The sequence below is a fragment of the Oncorhynchus clarkii genome, chromosome 30, assembly GCF_045791955.1.
Source record: "Oncorhynchus clarkii lewisi isolate Uvic-CL-2024 chromosome 30, UVic_Ocla_1.0, whole genome shotgun sequence".
Classification (NCBI taxonomy): domain Eukaryota; kingdom Metazoa; phylum Chordata; class Actinopteri; order Salmoniformes; family Salmonidae; genus Oncorhynchus; species Oncorhynchus clarkii.
The window spans coordinates 26,261,676-26,283,223 of record NC_092176.1 but is presented as its reverse complement, the minus strand read 5'-3'; the positions used below and the strand labels follow the sequence as shown (position 1 = coordinate 26,283,223).

Genomic DNA, 21,548 nt, shown 5'->3' with positions numbered 1-21,548 from the left:
ATGTCAGGCAAGACTATTAGGTGTCTGTCAATTATTATTCTCCCTTTCACACTCTGGTAAATCTCATTAACAGTACGTGATAAACATAACAAACAACTGTGCATAGTCTACCCAAGTTATTGTTATCGCTTGGTAGAAACCATGTGACAACCCTTTAAATGACATAGTCATTATTCCATAACTACAATGGAATAACCAATGGCTCCCGAGTGGCACAGTGGTCTAAGGCACTGCATCTCAGTGCAAGAGGCATCACTACATGCCCTGGTTCGATTCCAGGCTGTATCACATCTGGCCGTGATTGGGAGTCCCATAGGGCGGTGCACAACATTTTACGGGTTTGGCCAGGGTAGGCCATCATTGTAAATAATATTTTTTTCTTAACTGACTTGTCTAGTTAAATAAAAGTTACATAGATTGTTTTGCAATTCTTTAAAACAGTATTAGTACTGCTGGTACAACACAGTATTTACTAATACCACTGATAGTTAGTATGGTATAAGTGTGGCCAAAAAGTATTAAAAGCTCAGTCACAGATGAAGCAGCCATCAGCAGTAACAGAGCCAATAGCCTAATGGCCACTATGTAGCTTTTATCAAAGTACAAATCTCTGCTAATGTGATCAGTGACCTCAGTCATAAAATGGTGCCCTGCTTCTACTGAAGGTAGAGGGAGTGAGTCCCCTCCAATGTTGTTGAGGCAAGGTAACGTGGAGCTTTTTGACATGGTCGGGTCCCTTTGACCTCAGATTATAGTTTAGGACTGTGTTTACACAGTTTAAGAAGACTTAAACTATAGAAAACTGTAGAGAGCATATGCCATTGGTTGTAATTATGTGAATACTGCAACACATAACCTGGTCTTTTTCTAATTTTGACTAAATTACACCCAAATAAATAATCTGTTGCCACAGACCAAGTTTCAGATCCGATCTCACAACAATACATCACTCACACTAGATTCATATATATTCATATATATATATATATATTAGCCTTGTGAATGAATCATGATGTAAGTAGATATTGATTTTACATATACAACAAGATCAAGTATCTGAAAGCAAAGTTTCTCTCTGTCCATTTAACACATTGTAGCAGTCAGTCAATGGTTGGCTTGAGCTGTGTGGTAAACTGTGTAATTACATTATCAGCTATCAGATGGATCGGGCTGCGCAGTGAGAGGTAGAGAAAGTATCGAACCCCACTCTCCTTTCCACTACCAAGGTCAGCGCAGGCTGTTTGACATCCCAGGGGAGGAGCACTTCTCAAACTGTAGTACATCCACACTAACAGCCCCTCGCTATGGAAGACAACTTGGCTTGGCTCTATGGACTCAAAACCAAGTATTTCATCATCATTACAATGCATCTGTATTCATATATTCTCAAAAACCTTCTGCACTTTAAAGTCTAAAGTGGTGGATCAGAACAGACTCTCCTTTCTTCACTGTTCTCTGAATAATAGTATCAGTCAGAACACACTGTACGTGCGCACACACACACACACACACACACACACACACACACACACACACACACACACACACACACACACACACACCTCAATTATTCACTTCCACTGAGCTTAAATGAAAGAAAATAACCATTGGTTCATTCCATGTTATCCGAGGTGTTCATTTCCAGAGGTATATTTCAAACCACATATATTAACTGTAAATGATTGATACACTGTGGTGGGAGAGGATTTCTATACATTCTTTGTTGGAAATGAAGAGAACAGTGAAATTCTTAGTAATACAAAGAGGTAAAAAAGTACTGCTCGCTTCAATGGATGAGGCCAAGAAACAGACTTGGATATCTGGAAGGGCCTTTTACCATCGCCTTAATGAGGGAGAGAAGAAAAGAAGAAAGTCTAGAGTGAGACAAACGACTCTGAAGCCCTGGAGAGGAGGAGACGAGAGGGAGCAGAGCTGTCTATTTCTGCCAGATCTAGACTAGACTACATCCAGCTCTGGGCGTGAGCAGACCTCTAACTGTCTTCAGGAAATGCACAAACCTTGAATAACCATTTTCACCTCGAATAACCATTTTCACGTCTAAATCTGGGGCTCACACCCATCATTTTGGAGAAAGAGTAAATTATGGATGTGGGAATGGCTGACTTTGGTCCCTTCATCCTGGGGTTGCCAGATCCAGCCACTCCACAGAGCTGTTTCCTGTCCATGATCCTGTCCTAATCCTTCCACAATATCCCTCCACATCCATGTAAACCAATTGTGGTGCATGGAGAGGAGGTTGCCAGTCATAAAGAAAGATGCTTGTTTGTGTTAGGGATTCAGGTTTCATAAGGAGCTCTGTGAGTCAGAGGGAGTGAGGTCACAGTGTGTGAGTAATCAAAGAGAGGCCAGCTAATGTGTGATTCAAAACAACTGAATTGCCTTTGTCTGGGGCTTAAACAGCATACCACAGCTCGGGAGCAGAACAGTGGAACAGACACAGACAGCGCAGTGCTGTAGCAATACGTCTCCCCATACAACTTGGCTTATTTCAGGCATATTCAGTAAGTCAATGCAGACTCAGCAAAGTCAAGGCCATTTATCAGACTCAGAGGCTTCACAGCAGAGGCAGAAACTCCCAGTGCCAAGTTCACTTTTAAATCCAGGACAACATTTTAATAAGCAAGAACCTGTAAATCTGCAATCCTACATTTCCCTGTTCCCCACTCTCTTGTAAATCCACGGTCTTGGACTCGTCTCTTCCAGTCCGAGAGTTAGGAAGTTGCCAAGGGCTCAGATAAAGTGGCCAAGTACTGTCCCCTCAGAGGCAAATGAAAAGGGAGGGACATTCATGTGGCCTTTAAACTAATTCCTAGAGCTCTCTCTAAGATCTGCACATGTCCAGTGAATGAAGAACTGTTCCAGAGCTCTGAGCCCATGTCCACATTAGACATATTATCTCTGTAAGGTTAATTTCTATGGTTTGCAGTCAAATGGCAGTGCACATCATAGGGGTTGGTTTAGCACCATAGAGATGCTAATATCTTTATGAGGCGTTTTTATATGGCTTGCAGTGCATCTTCATGGATCACCTTCATGTCAGACTAGCTAGTAGGCTATAGGGTGGTGCTGTACTAGCATAGTATGGTCATGACATGTACAGTGTATTAACCACTTTCCAGTCATTAGTTAGCGTTGCCTTTGCCTGGCTACCCAAGCTCCTTGCTCCTGCTAAACGCTATGCCACAGCACAGCACAATGAGTCTAGATCTGAGTAAATCCATTCTAGACAGTCTGATTGGTCCCAGAAACCGATGGGTTGGGCCAAAGCCAGAACACACGTGTGTAAAGCGTCATTTTGAAAATTTGTCATTGGCTTTGATACTCTGATTGGTTGAGATGATCCAATCGGTGATGACTTTGTTTTGTACAACAACTATCATTTTGATGTCACCACAAACGTATGCAGCAAACATAGAGCAGCGGAAGAATTCAGTTTGAGTCATCAGGCAAGCATCGCCTGCTAGCTGCCTGCCAGGCAGGTTGTTAGCAGGGAATTATAATGAATGTTGAATAATTAACTGTCGCTGTGGCGTGACCTCTATGTCCCTATGGTGCTGGAGCTTTGAGCTACACTCACACATTGTACCACATGCATGTTTTTTAAATGTATTTTTATTTTGACTTATGTACAAACAGTAACACATCTGTAATACTCTCTCTCTCTCTCTCTCTCATCTACACCCACACACCCCTCCTATCTACACCCAACACACACACCCCTCCTATCTACACCCAACACACACACACACACACCCCTCCTATCTACACCCAACACACACACCCCTCCTATCTACACCCAACACACACACACACACACCCCTCCTATCTACACCCAACACACACACCCCTCCTATCTACACCCAACACACACACACCCCTGCTATCTACACCCAACACACCCCTCCTATCTACACCCAACACACATACACAGACCCCTCCTATCTACACCCAACACCCAACACACCCCTCCTATCTACACCCAACACCCAACACACACACACCCCTGCTATCTACACCCAACACACACACACACCCCTCCTATCTACACCCAACACACACACACCCCTCCTATCTACACCCAACACACACACAGACACACCCCTCCTATCTGCACCCAACACCCACACACCCCTACTATCTACCCCCAACACACAAACCCCCCCTCCCATCTACACCCAACACACACACACCCCCCTCCCATCTATACCCAACACACAACACACACCCCTCCCATCTACACCCAACACACACACACACAGCTAGAATTATCCATCCCCTGGGTGCAAGGCTAGAAAGTACATTCCCTGTACAATCCCATGCCTACATGTTTCTCCAGTAGACATCAGTCAGAAGAGTGGTGTGTTGCTGTGGCCTCCCTCCCTTGCAGTCACATCCTAAAGAGCGGGACATCGAAACCAGCAAGCTGAGGAACACGCTTAGGCCCGACCTCACTTCTAATTGAGCTGATAGGGGTGGAGCACCAGGTTATTTTCCAAAGCAGAAACGCAGAGGTGACAAACTCTCAAACGCTGGCGGCTCAATTAGAGGCTTACAGAGTAGAGAAGAGAGGAGAGAAGGCTTATGCTGCATTCAGTGTGAGGCAAAGTAGGTTACAACAAAATAAAGTTGAGGTGAGTGAGTGATGCATATGGCCCTGAGTGGCTCATCAGTTCACCATTAGAGTATTAGGGTTCAAGTGGCTTCACTATGGGCTGTAATTAAAGTGAAGGTGTTGCGGCTTGACAAGAGTAAAATGATAATAGATTAACTGACACACACACAGACACACACACACACACAGACAGACACAAACACACACAGACAGACACAAACACACCTCACATTAGCCCTCTTCTGTCAAAAAAATCACTGTTCATCAGTCAAAACTAAGTGGGGAGCTTATTGTAACCCCAATCCGAGGCGAGCCTCTCCCAAAGCCTCCCGCTTCTATCATATACAATGAGTGTACAAAATATTAAGGACACCTGCACTTTCCATGACATAGACTGACCATATACTGACCAAGTGATCCCTTGTTGATGTCACTTGTTAAATCCACTTCAATCAGTGTAGATGAAGGGTAGAAGACAGGTTAAAGAAGGTCTTTAAAGCCTTGAGACAATTGAGACATGGATTGAGTATGTGTTCCATTGAGGGTGAATGAGCAAGACAAAAGATGTAAGTGCCTTTGAACAGGGTATGTTAGTAGGTGCCAGGCACAGCGGTTTGAGTGTGTCAATAACTGCAACGCTGCTGGGTTTTCACACTCAACAGTTTTCTGTGTGTATCAAGAATGGTCCACCACCCAAAGGACACCATTGACCCAACTGTGGGAACCATTGGAGTCAACATGGCACAGCATCCCTGTGGAATACTTTCGACACCCTGTAGAGTCTATGCCCCGAACAAATTGATGCTGTTCTGAGGGCAAAGGGGGTTGCAACTCAATATTAGAAGGGTGTTCCTAATTTTGTACACTCAGTGAATACTCTACTCCCTTCATATCCATAGGATTACCACTCAAAACCCCATCAGATCGAGTGAGGAACATCTGTAGTCTCCATGAAAACACACTTCAATCAATAACAGCTTGCTATATCACTTCACTGTTCTTACAGCAGGTCAATGGGGTGTTAACAGTGTCATTAAGAGAACGGGAGAGAGGGAGCAGAGGGTCTCACACTCTGTCTATGAAACACTAGCTAAATAAATAATACTGTTTGAACAGGGGAAATCAGAAGTCATTGGATCCCCATTCCAGCTCTGAAACATATGCACACGTTTAACCCCATGAGACCAATGTGGCTCAGAAAGTATGGTTAAGGTTTTCATATCGCTGTCTGTGTCATAGATAATGAATGCTTTCACAGGGAAAGCCACGGAGAGAGCAGCTATCACATCACGTTGTTAGGGCCGCTTTGAAAGACAATAGCTGACCCCAGGTGACCCGCAAACCTGTCAGAAAATATCAGGAAGTGTAATTGAAAACAACAACAACAAAATGGAAGGCTTGGAATGTTGGATAAATGCCTGTTTTCAGTTCAGTCGGTTCATACGAGTCAGTTCTTTAACCGCTCTCTCTTTCCATCGCTCTTTCCACATCTTTCACTCTCTCCTTCTCTCCATCTCTATTTTTATTTTCCCTGGCCTTGGTACCAATTCAAACAAAGCACAGCCAGGCCGCTAAGGCCACTTTTAACAACAGCCATCTCACTAGAGAGGTAGGGAGCAAAAGTCAAGCCTTTGAATAACGCTTATCCTCTTTCTTTCTCTCTGTGTATTGGCGTCTCTTTGGGTATTGGCTTGGCAAACCAAGGGCACCAAACATTAGCATATCCAAACAACAACAGTTGGTGGCATTTTGTTGGAAGGTGACATTAAAGGGTCCAGAGGGTAACTGGCGGTCAGCCGATTTTATGGACAGCTAACTACAGTACTCATCCTCTAAGGCACGCAACATACCAATCCGGCCCGCAGGTGGTTTGAGTAATGAAAAAAGAAGAAGATATTTTGTGTTTTTATACAAAATCAAAACTGTGTAGAAATAATAATGGACCTACATTTCCACAGTTTCTTGACTGTGTCCAGCTCACTAATCATTTTGACGGTGAGGAAATATAGCCAATTTTCAGTGCGGCATCCCGGACCTCGTTGAAGAATGAATGCAGCCCGTGGGTCAAAATGAGTTTGTCACCCCTGCTCTAAGGGCATAAAGATACCCCAGAGAGCAGAAAGAGAGGGAAGAGGTGGTGGGTAGAGGTGCATAAACAAACTACCGGTACCTAGTTCCTCTCATCCTGTCTCTCTCCATCATTGTCATTCCACCACTGGGTGTTGGTAGGGCATCAATGGGAAGACACTGTCAAAAGGCTGACAGATACTTGAAAGAGTTTGGCTGGCTTGGCTCAATGTGTATCCTGGATCACAGATCCGGTGCTGCCATTTTAGGAGAAGACACCAGACATCCTTTCTCCTGTGCAAAAGGGATAATTAGGTCCTGCTGTGGCACCCCAGGATTAGGCGTCTTCCAGGTCTTCCAGACCGGAGCTACCGTTAGCAGAGAGACTGTCTGTCACCGGTCTCCCATGGATGCCTCGACGCCGGGCGCCTCAACGGGCCACATTGTTTGCTTGTCACACACTTCAAACCTTTCCTTTTCCAAATCCACAGGACATGTTTCTGTTTTCACCATCCTCCAGCTGAACAGAAAATAATAACTCAGTAGTTCTTCACCGCTACCCAACAACAAGTTATAAAGGTTGCTGTCTGTGGTTAACCAGAGGATGTGCCTTCCAGCGACAACCTTTCTGGATCACAGTTAGAATGCAATGTGCTCTGGCTTTGTTTCCAATGTTCCTAAATCTAATAGTTCCTAATGGCTTCTGGGCCATGGGTTGAGGAGGATGTCTGTTTATATGAAACCTTGGTCACGCAAGACAATAATATCCTTCAGCTATGGCCCTTGACCTGACATAATATCAACGTCTCTCTCCAGGAGGAGCTCCTACTGACCACCCGTCATAGGGATGGGTTCATCTGTTTCTCTGAGCCTACCTTCAGCCCATCCACACAGTGGCCAGTTAGCTTAGAGTACCTACATCCTCTCCAGGGCTCAGAGAGAGACAGACACTGGCCATTAGACTGATATGTGTGACCTCAGGGGAGGTTTGATAGAGAAAGCCGCTAGCCACTCTACATACGTCAGCATGCAGCCTGGCCTGGCCAGACACACATTTAGATGCATATCTGGACCTGCAGGGAACTGGATGTTGTTATGGAGGCTGCAGATAAGGCTCAGATCCCAATGCCCATGTGGTCGGAGGCTCAGCACTTCATTTCCTCCCTCTGTCTTTATCTTTCTCCCTATAAGGGCCCCAGAATGCAGACCATACCACAGTTTTTTATGACTGGCTGGCTGGTGACCTGGCTGGCTGGTGACCTTGCTGATTGGCTGGTGGACTAGCTGGCTGGCTGGTTGGCGGACTGACTGGTTAGTTGACTGGCTGGTTAGTTGGTTGGTTGACTGGATGGTTGGCTGGCTGGCTGGCTGGCTGGCTGTGCTCCTATAGAGGTTTAGTGTCAGATTGTATGCCACAGGGGAGCTCAGAGCTCAAATCCTGGAGATTGGGTTGGGGGGAAGGGAGGGGAGTGGGGGGCTTATGGGGCTGGGGGGAGGGGGGGTAAGCTGAGCTGCTCACAAAATGTAGTCGCAAACAGAAAACGGGAGAGGGAGAGATGGAAGAGGATATGGAAGATAGAGATGGATGAAGCGAGGGAGGGAGATGTATAGGAGAAAGAGGAGGAAGCAGAGGAGGGATGGGAGGTGTGTAGGAGAGAGTGAAAAGGAGGAGGATAACAAAGCGGAGGAGGGATGGGAGGTGTGTAGGAGAGAGTGAAAAGGAGGAGGATAAAGCGGAGGAGGGATGGGAGGTGTGTAGGAGAGAGTGAAAAGGAGGAGGATAACAAAGCGGAGGAGGGATGGGAGGTGTGTAGGAGAGAGTGAAAAGGAGGAGGATAAAGCGGAGGAGGGATGGGAGGTGTGTAGGAGAGAGTGAAAAGGAGGAGGATAAAGCGGAGGAGGGATGGGAGGTGTGTAGGAGAGAGTGAAAAGGAGGAGGATAACAAAGCGGAGGAGGGATGGGAGGTGTGTAGGAGAGGCAGAAGGAGTAAGAGGCGTGTGGTGGAGGGCAGAGGTAATGTTCCCTCCAAAAAAAAGTTCATCACTGAGCAAATTTCTGGTCTGTTGAGCGCAAACTTGAACTGTGAAAATTCTTCCGGCTCGCTTTTACTGTGAACCCTGAGGCTATACCCACTTTAAGTTAGTTTTAACAGTGGTCAAGTAGGCCACTGTGGCTATTTGATCATAATGTAGGCCTACCAGAGTGGCCTACCATCAAAAACAATGAAGAAAATGCATCCCATACATAACATTTTAACAGTGGTGTAAAGTACTTAAGTAGTTTTTGGGGGTATCTGTACTTTACTTTATTATTTATATTTTGGACTACTTTTACTTCACTACATTCCTGAAGAAAATAATATACAATTTACTCCATACATTTTCCCTGACACCAAAAGTCCTGGTTACATTTTGAACGGAAAATGGTCCAATTCAAGCACGTATCAAGAGAACATCCCTGGTCATCCCTCCTCCCTATGATCTGGAGGACTCACTAAGCAGAGAACATCCCTGGTCATCCCTCCTCCCTATGATCTGGAGGACTCACTAAACAGAGAACATCCCTGGTCATTCCTCCTCCCTATGATCTGGAGGACTCACTAAACAGAGAACATCCCTGGTCATCCCTCCTCCCTATGATCTGGAGGACTCACTAAACAGAGAACATCCCTGGTCATCCCTCCTGCTTCTGATCTGGTGGACTCACTAAACAGAGAACATCCCTGGTCATCCCTCCTCCCTATGATCTGGAGGACTCACTAAACAGAGAACATCCCTGGTCATCCCTCCTCCCTATGATCTGGAGGACTCACTAAACAGAGAACATCCCTGGTCATCCCTCCTGCTTCTGATCTGGTGGACTCACTAAACAGAGAACATCCCTGGTCATCCCTCCTCCCTATGATCTGGAGGACTCACTAAACAGAGAACATCCCTGGTCATCCCTGCTCCCTCTGATCTGGTGGACTCACTAAACACAAATTCTTCATTTGTAAATTATGTCTAAGTGTTGCAGTGTGCCCCTGGCTATCCGTAAATTAAGAAAATTGTGCTGTCTGGTCAGCTTAATATAAGGAATTGAAATTAATGATACTTGTACCTTTTTTTACCCCCTTTTCTCCCCAATTTCGTGGTATCCAATTGTTAGTAATTACTATCTTGTCTCATCCCTACAACTCCCGTATGGGCTCAGGAGAGACGAAGGTCGAAAGCCATGCATCCTCTGAAACACAACCCAACCAAGCCGCACTGCTTCTTAACACAGTTGCGCATCCAACCCGGAAGCCAGCCGCAGCAATGTGTCGGAGGAAACACCGTGCACCTGGCTACCTTGGTTAGCGTGCACTGCGCCCGGCCCGCCACAGGAGTCGCTGGTGCGCGATGAGACAAGGATATCCCTACCGGCCAAACCCTCCCTAACCCGGACAACGCTAGGTGTTAATGAACTGCTGAATATATATTTTTTTCTCTTGCTTTGTTTTCTCTTTTCCATATGACATCATCTTTGATAAGCTACCCAGGAAAGGGCTGAAAATAGCCCAAATTAATATATATACCCTTAGAAATAAGGTTCATGAAAATAATAACTTACTAACATCAAATAAAATTCAACCCATCCCCCCAACCCCTCTTTTTACGCTGCTGCTACTTTCAATCTGTTTTTCATATATGCATAGTCACTTTAACTATACATTCATGTACATACTACCTCAATTGGGCCGACCAACTAGTGCTCCCGCACATTGGCTAACCGGGCTATCTGCATTGTGTCCCACCACCCACCACCCGCCAACCCCTCTTTTATGCTACTGCTACTCTCTGTTCATCATATACGCATAGTCACTTTAACCATATCTGCATGTACATACTACCTCAATCAGCCTGACTAACCGGTGTCTGTATGTAGCCTCGCTACTTTTATAGCCTCGCTACTGTATATAGCCTGTTTTTACTGTTGTTTCATTTCTTTACCTACCTATTGTTCACCTAATACCTTTTTTGCACTATTGGTTAGAGCCTGTAAGCAAGTAAGCATTTCACTGTAAGTAAACCTGTTGAATTCGGTGCACGTGACAAATAAACTTAGATTTGATTTGATTTATATTAGCCATTTCTGAGACTTGCTTAGATAATTCCTTTGATGATACAGCAGTGGCAACACAAGGATATAACATCTATAGAAGAGACAGAAATGCTTATGGGGGAGGTGTTGCTGTATTTATTCAGAGCCATATCCCTGTAATGCTTAGAGAAGATCTTATGTCAAGTGTTATTGAAGTGTTGTGGTTGCAGGTTCACTTCGCACATCTAAAGCCTTTTCTTCTGGGGTGTTGCTATAGGCCACAAAGTGCTAACAGTCAGTATCTAAATAATATGTGTGGAATGCTTGATAGTGCATGTGATGTAAACAGAGAGGTCTACTTTCTCGGGGACCTGGATATTTACTTGTTTTCATTAAGCTGTCCACTCAAGAGCAAGCTTATTACTGTAACCAGTGCCTGTAATCTGGTTCAGGTTATTAATCAACCTACCAGGGTATTTACAAACACTACAGGAACAAGATCATCCACATGTATCGATCACAATTTTACTAAAACTGTAGAACTTTGTTCTAAAGCTGTATCCGTACCCGTTGGATGCAGTGATCACAATATAGTGGCTGTATCCAGGAAAGACAAAGTTCTAAAATCGTGTATAAGAGATCATACAAAATATTTTGGTTGAATGAGATGGGGCAAAAGGACTGGCTAAGGAGTGGCCACTGCATTTTAACATGGGAATAACTGTTCTATCGTTCAGCCTACAGTAGCAGTCAATGTGTGGTGTTTAATGTAGGCCTACATTCCATGAGAATGAAAATGTTATCCTGAAAATGTTATGTTGTGTGATGCAAGATACAACTTGACAAAATAAAATGCATTGTTATTCCCATACCATTATTACAGAGAATCAGACAAATTATGCCACCCTCTGCTTATTGACTATTTATCTTAAAAATGTAAAAAGAAAACGCTCATGTTTTGTGCTCTTGTAGGAAGCAAATCACTCCCCCAATGCGAACTACAAATTAGCTATAACTGGGATAATAACTCATTAACTAGCAAAGATATGAACAAACGTACAAATGTGCACATATCGCTATGTAGATCTTCCTTTGATCTCAAAACAAAAGTAGTAAAAGTTGATATTGTTAACTAATGGGGAAAACTCTAGAATGCTAAGTGAAGTTCAATCTCGTGCTTCTCTGCGCACCCTGATATTTCTTCTGCGTGGCAGTCCCGGTGGAGCTTCACACCCGCAGCTTAGAGGGAACAATGGGCAGAGGATACAGAGAGGAGTAGAGTATCCACTGGAACAGAAATAGCATGGGTCTGAGGTTGCCACGGCAACCATGTCCTCCATTACTAACAAATCTGTTCCTTAGAAGCCACAGCAACAGGATCACACTGACATCTGGATGATGGGAAAGCTGTGTATTTATTTTGTGAAAGCTGAGAGATTGACAAGCTAAAACAGAAACGAAAGAGAGGGGTGTCAAACGTGTGTCAAAGTCCTCGAATAATGCCTGCAATAATTCCTCAGTAAGTGATACACTTCAGATAGAAATGGCACTGCAGATTTAGAATTAATGTCCAGGTTTTTGAGAAGGATAGTATCTTGTGTTGTTTTTAATAACAACACGCCTGTCTCCCAGACAGTGTTATGTTTCTGAGACGAGAGGGTTGGTGTTCTGCAGCATCACCTTGAGGGCTGGATGGCTGGTGCCGACTGTTTGCCAAGGCTCATCACGTACTCAGATAGACACAAATGTTAGAAACGCCAGCAGAACACCCAATACCAAAGGAAAGACATGGAGGGAAAGGCATCCACAGAGAACTGAGATAAAATAATCAAATCAAATGTATTTGTTACATACACATGGTTAGCAGATGTTAATGCGAGTGTAGAGAAATGCTTGATATTAGCTGTCTTGTGTCGCTTCACAAAGCCTGGAAGGCAGAGCAGGAAGTAAAGATGTTATAAAGCTGCTACGCATGAATTGAAACTTACTAGACAGCTGGTCAGCAATGCAGACTTTTGGTTAAATAGGACGAGAGAATTGGCATTCCGAACACGTGGCGACTGCATCTGACAAGGATTTGAGAAACAAGAGGCTTCTTTTTACATTGGGATTCAAGAAAGGAAGAGGATGACACAATGAAAAAGAGAGAGAGAGGGGGAGAGCGCAGAGGTAGACAAAGAAGAGAAATTGCAACTGCTCGACTGTAAAGTGAGCTAGTGTATTTTAGATCAAAGCCTATTAAGAGACTAGACACCTGTCTTGCTAATGGTATCATCATAGACAGATGAGAGCAAGGAGACTAAGCTGACAAATAAATGTATCATGTTTGGGGGAGAAGAAATCTTGATAATGACCAATATAGATTATGGTGCAGTTAATCCAGTGTGATTCTGTCTTGGTCAGTACCTGGGCCGTGATGTAAGGCAGAGGTGGGCAGGGACAAATGTGGACATGTGACTGGGGCTGGCACTGAGGCTCTGACTCGGGATTGGAGAAAAAGGCTGACACGAATTCTGTAGCTAGGACAAGGACAGATGCAGGCTTGGCGATATGATTGGAGCTGGGAGAGATGGGGATCGGTGTGTGATGAGGACAGTGACTGTATTTGATGATGGAGGGATTTCCCCCGCCTGTGTCTGTTTCAGGCTTCACACCATACACTGTGTCATGATGAATATTTGTGCAGAGAAAGATCCCAGTCTTTCTCTGCACACATATGCGAACATAGTAGCCACGCACACACACACAAACACACAATATTCCATCAGCCTCAGCCTTGTGAATCTATGGGCTCCATTTGGACAAGCAATCTTCCGTGTCTGTGGAGCGGCATGATGAACAGCACACAATAATGGACACCTAATACCACCTTCATGGTCAAAGGCACAACACCTTGTCCTCCGCACCACAGGGGTGTGTGTGTGTGTGTGTGTGTGTGTGTGTGTGTGTGTGTGTGTGTGTGTGTGTGTGTGTGTGTGTGTGTGTGTGTGTGTGTGTTTTGCACTCGCTCTCTGAGGGTAGAATGAAAAGAGAAACAGTAAAGGGGAAATAGGGATGGAGGTTGACTGCCTCTCAATCCCTGATAGTCTAAACACATTAGTGAGAGAGTATAGAAAAAATATATTTCCTGTAGATTGTAGAAGACTGTTCTAGTGAATATCACACACTATGGTAATGGCCTATGGTTTGTCACCTTGTATGAATAGATGGATTTGCAGTACAAACAGGACTTGACCTTCTCAACGTAAACCCTGGGAATGTACTTAGTTGAGCAGAAGTTCAAACATGACTTCACTCTTTCAGCATAAACCCAGGGAGTGTATTTAGTTGGCCAACAGCCAGTGGAAACTTTGCATGGCCTTGTGACACTTCCCTCCTGTTTACAACATGGCTCCCGTTTACAACGTTTTAGGACTCAAATTTAATTTTAATACTTTTTTTACTAAAACATGTCACATTTAATTCCTAGGGGGGCTTCAGTGTGCAAACCTCCATAGTGCCTCTGACAGCTATGTCGTGTCTCTGCCATTACTCTGGTTGTAATAAGATTAAAGCATCTCTTGCAGAAACATCCCGTTTTGGCTCAAAAGGGGCCAAACAAAGGCTCCCATTGGTGGGATAAAGCTCCTTGCATTCTTCGCTCCTGCTTCTAATTCTCCTCTGTAATTATCGCTTCAGCAATTCTGGTTTAGAGGGTAGGCCGGGACATTAAATCATCCGGAGAGTCGTGAAGATATTGTGGGATTCCGCCACCCATTCCTTTCTCCAGCTCAATCCTGCAGAGCTGAAAACACTGTTTAGAGAGAGACAAGGCGGCTCTGGTAGAAAATGAGAAACATTTCATTACGGATCTCGCAGGGAGAGAGGAAGTGGTCATGAGGATTGCAGACCACAGGAAGACTAGTGCAATCAAAGATGGCTATCTGCTATCAGGTTTAACACACTTCCACAGCGCCCACCCTGCACACCGACACACACACACATACTGTATATGCACACACACACCTGACAAACACTAGCTAGCTAGTGCACACCAAGTTAATTTTAACAAAGCCAAAACAACAGCATTTCAACATGGGACCTCCCAGACCTTAGGGTTATCTGAACCCTCAGTGCATTCGCATTGACCCACGTTGTCGGTCTGAAATAACATGGCTTTCTTCCCTTTTTTTGGTTTCATTCTTTCCTTTCATGTTCATTATTTCTGTTCATCATCAACTGTTTGAATGATATGGCTTGCGGGGGAATTCACAAGAGCAGTGGCGTCCGCTGAGAGCCGAGGCGTTGACAATTTAAATGATTACGCCATGCCGGTTGTAGGCCCATTCCGTGATGTTTTTGTTTCAGAGGCGGCGGTAGGAGATGAGATACAGAGCCCAGCAGAGTGTGATTGGCATGCAACGGTTGACAGGCTGGCAGCGCCATGCTCTGTTATGACCAAGGATCACGATGGGTGGCATCCCAACAGCTGGCCTCGGAGAGAATAACTTATTTATAATCTCATTCCCTCATAGCCGGGGAGCTGCCAGTAATGGCACACTTAAGTTAAGAGAGCATGGTGAGAGGCTCGAAAGCTGGCCTTTAAGCTCCCCTACACACAGAAACACACACACACACAACACAAACATACACACTTCGCATTAAGTGCTGCATTGTTTCTGAGTTCAGAGGATTTATTTCTCCATTGGATTATTTATGTCCATGGAGAATTCTATAGCCTACTTTGTGACTGAATATGGGGCCTGGAATGGTTACTCAAAGCCAAAACAGTCAGTCATCACATTCCATGCATACAATTCCATTCCAGAATAGAGACTGGGCTAGTGATCTCACTAGGCATGATGTTATGGAAGGCTATAGGGTTATTACGTGTACACAGTCAAGAAGTGTATGTTGTTATTCTATTCTACGTGGCATGAATGTACATTCACATGGCAGGCCCATCTAATGACAGTGAATGAGGGACTGCTCCTAGTGTTTCCTGGCAGCTAGGCAAAGTCAGACATACATGTTTTATCTGATGTTTGCTGTGAGTTTGAGGTGTGTGTGTGCGCATGTGTGAGGTCACAGGAGGTGTTTGGCACTGGCCCTTATTTACTGACTTCCTACTTTCACTTGGGGCGGCTGTCGATGCGCCCTAACTTTCCCTCCCGTTTTGGAATAATGTCGCTCTGACTCACATCTCTATTTATTACACAAAATAAAACGGATGAGTTTGGGGAGTAAAAAAAGGGAACATAGAAGGTGTTAACTTTCTGTTAGGGATTAGGGAGTTCAGGAAAGTTTCTGTGTCAGGGTGAAAAGAACACTTCTTCTCTGACATTGAATCCACAGGAGGGCAATTCCACAGTAACAGGATGATGGTAAGACTAAGATTACTCCCTCTAAACTGTACATTAAAGAAAAACCAATGATTGCAAAGTTAAACAAACCATACAACTACTTTTAGCAATTTCCACAGACATTCTTACAAAAACACTAACTTGAAGAACAGTGCAGATGCAAAATTTGGTAACAGAATGACGCTAACAGAATGACAGAACAAACAGCAGAAACCGTCATTCAGTTACTTTGCATCTGCTCCTCCAGAACCTTTCCCAGACTTCGGGTTCTGCTTGCTAATGTGATAAATGTACCTGTGATGAGTAAAGTTGAGAGACAAACAATGACTCTAAAGCCTGATTCTCCATTCAGTTCTGATCCACAGTCTACGCTGTGCCTCTGAACTAACAGTCAAATTTCATTAGACAACTATAGATAACTCAACCGGGACACTATAGGGAGAAAAAGTGAAGAAGCATGTCACAATAGTAACACTCTTGTTGTTGTTGACATTTTAAAACCCTTTAAATGAAATGCTGCACTTGTAAATCAAGCCGTTAAAGCATTATGGAGTCATACCATGAAATGCTATGGCTTCCCCTCTCTCTCTTGCACAAGGGCGGACTTAGTGATTTGGAGGCCCTCTAGGCATAGGCCAGTCTGACTGTCAAACAAATCACTTTAAAAAGTAGGTTACTTTTGCACGGTCATCCCAAAAAAATCTAGCATCTGAACAATGCACTATGCACCTGCCAACTTTCCTTCAATTCGCAAGTTGCAGAAACTATCTCACTGGAGAAAGCATCCGAGTGAGCGAAACAGCTCCCCTCTATCTTACTATATGTAGCCCATGTACAATGCATTCGGAAAGTATTCAGACCCATTGACTTTTTCTACATTTTGATACGTTTTGAAACCACCAAGTCTCTTCCAAGAGCTGGCCGCCCGGCCAAACTGAGCAATCGAGGGAGAAGAGCCTTGGTCAGGGAAGTGACCAAGAACCCGATGGTCACTCTGACAGAGCTCCAGAGTTCCTCTGTGGAGATGGGAGATCCTTCCAGAAGGACAACCATCTCAGCAGCACTCCACCAATCAGGCCTTTATGGTAGAGTGGCCAGATGGATGCCACTCCTCAGTACAAGGCACATGACAGCTTGGAGTTTGTCAAAAGGCACCTCAAGACTCTCAGACCATGAGAAACAACATTCTCTGGTCTGATGAAACCAAGATTGAAGTCTTTGGCCTGAATGCCAAACGTCACGTCTGGAGCAAACCTGGCAGCATCCCTACAGTGAAGCATGGTGGTGGCAGCATCCTACAGTGGGGATGTTTTTCAGCGGCAGGGAATGGGAGACTAGTCAGGGTCAAGGGAAAGATGAACGGAGTAAAGTCCATAGAAAACCTTGATGAAAACCTGCTCCAGAGTGCTCAAGACCTCAGACACAGCCAAGACAAAGCAGGAGTGGCTTCGGGACGTTTGGTGTTCGCCAAAAGGCATGTGGGAGACTATAATATATGGAAGAAGGTACTCTGGTCAGATGAGACTAAAATTGAGCTTTTTGGCTATCAAGGAAAATGCTATGTCTGGCGCAAACCCAAACACCTCTCATTACCCCAAGAACAACACCCCTACAGTGAAGCATGGTAGTGGCAGGATCCTGCTGTGGGGATGTTTTTCATCGGCAGGGACTTGGAAACTGGTCAGAATTGAAGGAATGATGATGGCGCTAAATACAGGGAAATACTTGAGGGAAATCTGTTCCAGTCTTCCAGAGATTTGAGACTGGGACGAGGTTCACCTTCCAGCAAGACAATGACCCAAAGCATTCTGCTAAACCAACATTTGAGTGGTTTAAGGGGAAACATTTAAATGTCTTGGAAGGGCCAATTGAGCATCTGTGGTATGACTTAAAGATTGCTGTACACCAGCGAAACCCATTCAACTTGAAACGGCTGGAGCAGTTTTGCCTTGAAGAATGGGCAAAAATCCCAGTGGCTAGATGTGTCAAGCTGATAGAAATACCCCAAAAGACTTGCAGCTGTAATTGCTGCAAAAGGTGGCTCTACAAAGTATTGACTTTGTGTTGGGGTTATGTGGGCAAAGTTATGCATGCTCAAGGTTTCAGTTTTTTTGTCTTATTTATTGGTTGTTTCACAATAAAAAATATTTTGCATCTTCAAAGTAGTAGGCATGTTGCGTAAATCAAATGATACAAATCCCCCCAAAATCTATTTTAATTCCAGGTTGTAAAGGCAACAAAATAGGAAAAATGCCAAGGGGGGTGAATACTTTCGCACGCCACTGTGTATATATATATATATATATATGTACAGTTGAAGTTGGACGTTTACATACACCTTGGCCAAATACATTTAAACTCAGTTTTTCCACAATTCCACACATTTAATCGTAGTAAAAATTCCCTGTCTTAGGTCAGTTAGGATCACCACGGTCTCATTCTGACCTTAGTTCTTTTGTTATGTCTTTGTTTTAGTATGGTCAGGGCGTGAGTTGGGTGGGTTGTCGAAGTTCTTTTTTCTATGATTTGGGATTTCTGTGTTTGGCCTGGTATGGTTCTCAATCAGAGGCAGCTGTCAATCGTTGTCCCTGATTGAGAACCATACCTAGGCAGCCTGTTTTCACCCTTGAGCTGTGGGTGATTATTTTCTGTTTCCTATCTGTACCAGACAGAACTGTTTCGGTTTCATTTCGTTGGTTTTGTATTTTAGTGTTCTGAGTTCTATTAAAGAATATGAACACTTACCACGCTGCGCATTGGTCCTCACCTTCTTCCACCACAGACAACCGTTTCAACCACTTTATTTTAAGAATGTGAAATGTCAGAATAATAGTAGAGAGAATAATTTATTTCAGCTTTTATTTCTTTCATCACATTCCCAGTGGGTAAGAACTTTACATACACTCTATTTTAAAAAAAGGGGTGGACCTGCTTAGATTGTTGCTTCCATCAATGTAATTGTCTGCATCATTTCCAATCCCCCATCCTCCAGACCTGAATCCAATCAAGAATCTGTGGAAAGAACTGAAAACTGCTGTTCACAAATGCTCTCCATCCAACCTCACTGAGCTCGAGCTGTTTTGCAAGGAGGAATGGGAAAAAAATTCAGTCTCTCGATGTGCAAAACTGATAGAAACATACCCCAAGCGACTTACAGCTGTAATCGCAGCAAAAGGTGGCGCTACAAAGTATTAACTTAAGGGGGCTGAATAATTTTGCACGCCCAATTTTTCCGTTTTTGATTTGTTAAATTTTTTTGAAATATCCAATAAATGTCGTTCCACTTCATGATTGTGTCCCACTTGTTGTTGATTCTTCACAAAAAAATACAGTTTTATATCTTTATGTTTGAAGCCTGAAATGTGGCAAAAGGTCGCAAAGTTCAAGGGGGCCGAATACTTTCGCAAGGCACTGTATACCTTTATTATTTCCCAAACCCTACCACCCTTCCCCCGATTGGAGGAAACTAATGAACAACAACACCTAGGCTTAAACATTCAGCCTACACATCCTATTCACATTTTACAGACACAATCTATTTCATAATAGCTATATATTTTTTGGGGGGCCTTTCTCTATTTCTGATGTCCACCCAGTTTGATTTCTATTTGTAACTGTGTTATTTCACAACATTTCTGAACCTATTTACATTTTACAGACCCCGCACGCTTTACATTGGTTATCCTGTTATTAGTCCCACCCTTCAGCTCCATTTAACCCCTCCCATCTATCTCTTAACACCATCCATTTTGGATTTATATTTGCTATATATTTTTCAACTGTGCTGTGATGCTTGATAAAAGTACTGAACCTTTCTATTCTCATAGCTTCTACAGATTGTAAATTAAAAATATTTGTTTTGCTAAAATAATTATTATATTATTGATTGAATGACTATGGCTTTTCAAATCACCCAGTATTGCTATCTGCAGCGTTAGTTCTCGGCAAATGTTGCAACTCTTCAGCCATTCCTGGACCTGTGACCAAAAACGAGCTACATATGGACAATACCAAAATAACTGCTTTACTGACTGCCTCCTCTCAGCAAAATCTGCAGAGCTGGGAAGATTGTATAACATTCTATTGGTTGCAAGAATGTTGTATAGTAATTTAAATCTACAAATTTGAAGTTTTGAATCCGGCGTTGATTTGCGTATCAATTCCTAAACCATGTTCCATGGAATGGGTACATCAAAAATCTCTTCACAACTATTTTGCAATTTATATGGCACAGCTGTCAGTTCTTTGGTCCTTAAATTAAATTGGCACATGTTTTTATTTATCACACTTTTCTTTAACCATTTGTGTTCTTTAATACAGGGCCGACATACAAGTTCCTTACTTTTTTCCCCTTCTACTTGCCTCTTCCATTTTTGTGGTAATGCTTTAATTAATTGGTTGTAATTTTGGGTAGAGCAGACATTTCTATATGTCCGTGTTAGCTGCATGTGTGACAACTCCACCAGTCCTATTTATGATATCATTCACTATAATTATACCTTTTTTTCCCCCCTTTTTGTTTATCAATTACTATATTTGAGTTTAACCACAATATTTGTTGTGGTATTTGTTCTGTTTTTTCAGGTGGATTAAACTGAAATTGCAACCAACTTTCTAAGGCTTGTTTAAAAAATAAATATATTTTGGAGATTATTTCCTTGTCAAACAACCGAAAGTGAGCAGGTATTCTGTATCTGAAAAAAGGGGAAAAGGCCATTCTTGAACATTGGATGAAACATTCCTACCAATTTACTAGAAAACCAGTTTGGATTTAAGTATATATTTTGTATGACTGATGCCTTTAGTGAGAGGTCTAATGTTTTAATATTTAATAATTTCTGCCCTCCGAATTCATATTCGTTATATAAATAAGCCCTTTAAGTTTTGTCTGGCTTGCCATTCCAAATCAAATGTAATATTTTTTGTTCATATAATTTAAAAAGCAGGTCAGTAGGTGTAGGCAAAACCATGAGCAAATAGGTAAACTGTGATAAGACTAAAGAGTTAATCAGGGTTATTTTCCCACAAATAGACAGGTATTTTCCTTTCCATGGTAGCAAGATCTTATCTATTTTTGCTAACTTTCTATAAAAATGTATTGGAGTGAGGTAATTTCTTTCATTTGAGATTTGTATACCCGAAGCAAGACCTAAAAAAAACAAAATATAGCTATTATGAAATAGATGGTGTCTGTAAAATGTGTATAGGAGCAAGGTCCCCCTGCTCAAATGCAAATTAATTACTTAAAAATCATACATTGTGATTTTCTGGATTTTTGTTTTAGATTCCGTCTCTCACAGTTGAAGTGTACCTATGATAAAGATTACAGACCTCTACATGCTTTGTAAGTAGGAAAACCTGCAAAATCTATCAAAAACAGTGTATCAAATACTTGTTCTCCCCACTGTATATAGGAGTGGTTAAAACATGCTAATGGTCCTCT

General features: G+C 43.2%; 1 protein-coding gene across 34 annotated transcripts in view; it reads right to left on the bottom strand.

Annotated features, from left to right (window-relative positions):
• LOC139389480 (ARVCF delta catenin family member b) overlaps nt 1-21,548 on the bottom strand; it is a 323,546-nt gene that overhangs the window by 13,694 nt on the left and 288,304 nt on the right. The window lies entirely within an intron of this gene.